This window comes from Morus notabilis, unplaced genomic scaffold, assembly GCF_000414095.1.
Source record: "Morus notabilis unplaced genomic scaffold, ASM41409v2 Scaffold8996, whole genome shotgun sequence".
Classification (NCBI taxonomy): Eukaryota; Viridiplantae; Streptophyta; class Magnoliopsida; order Rosales; family Moraceae; genus Morus; species Morus notabilis.
Window position 1 is genome coordinate 1 of NW_010361885.1, and position 1,220 is coordinate 1,220.

At 43.2% G+C, this 1,220-nt stretch overlaps 1 non-coding gene across 1 annotated transcript; it reads left to right on the plus strand.

Moving 5' to 3' along the window:
- Nucleotides 1-782: 782 nt before the first annotated feature.
- On the plus strand, nt 783-889 carry LOC112092108. The gene has a single exon (XR_002902424.1). It is a non-coding gene; the product is annotated as a small nucleolar RNA R71 (small nucleolar RNA).
- Nucleotides 890-1,220: the final 331 nt, after the last annotated feature.

Here is a 1,220-nt window from a genome sequence, read left to right on the forward strand (position 1 = left end):
TTTGACTGAGCTTGTGAAGGGAACTTGCCGCGTTCTTGAATAGCCAAAGGTCCAGTCAGCTTTGTGATCTGACTATTCATCTCTTTACTTTCTTCCACCATTTGTGTGAACAATGACTCAAACTTCTGATTTGTCTTACTCAGCGCCTCCATGAAAGATTGCAAGATGTTCTCAAGAGAACTCCTTGGCTGTTGAGCATTGTATTGAGATGCTGAATAGACCTTTGGTGGTTACGGTTGTTACTCAGTTCTCTATTGTCCTCCTGATGGTTACGCTTGGTTGAAGCCTCTCCAACTGAAATTTGGATGGTTCCTCCATCTAGGATTGTATGTGTTAGAGAAAGGTTTGTTGTATGTTCCTAAGGCATTGCATTGCTCCTCGTAAACCTTTCTCATTTCATTGTAAGCAGGACAATCCTTAGCTAGATGCTTCACCCCTCCACAAACGAAGCAGGGCTCTTGTAACTTTGCCCTAGCAACCATGTGAATTTCTCTACCTTCTTTTGTTTTGAGGGTCTCAATTTGTCATGTCAAAGATTCAATTTAGGCTTTGAGATTGTCCTCTTCCCTTAGTTGATAGATTCTAGCTGGTCGGGACCGATTGGTGCTATCAGTAGCACTTGGACCAGTCCATGTGTGGGCTTTTTCGGCTAACTCATTAAGATACTCAAAAGCCTCTTCGGGATCCTTTTGGGGAAATTCACCATTGCACATCATCTCCACAAACTGGCGCTCTCAGATCGTGAGTCCTTCATAGAAATAACTGACGGGCGCCAATTCTCGTAACCATGGTGAGGACACTGATTTAACAGATCCTTGAACTAATCCCAAACTTGATAAAGAGTTTCGTTGCCCTTCTGGGTAAAGGTCGAGATCTGTCGCTTCAGACCTTGGTCTTATGGTGTGGGAAATATTTGTTGAAAAATGATGTTGTCATTTCTTCCCAAGTTCCAATAGACCTAGGTTGCCGAGAATACAACCAGCTTTTAGCCTTGTCCTTCAAAGAAAATGAAAAAAATTTCAATCGCACAAAGTCCGCGGCTTCAACTCGGTTGTGAAAGGTGGCCACCACTTCTTCAATTTCCCTAATATGTACATACGGATTCTCGCTCTCGATTCCAAAAAAAATCGGCAAGAATGGGATCATGCCCGGCTTGAAATCCAAATTCGACATATTGGGGGGAAACATTATGCATGATGGTGTGGCCGTATGTGTAGGGT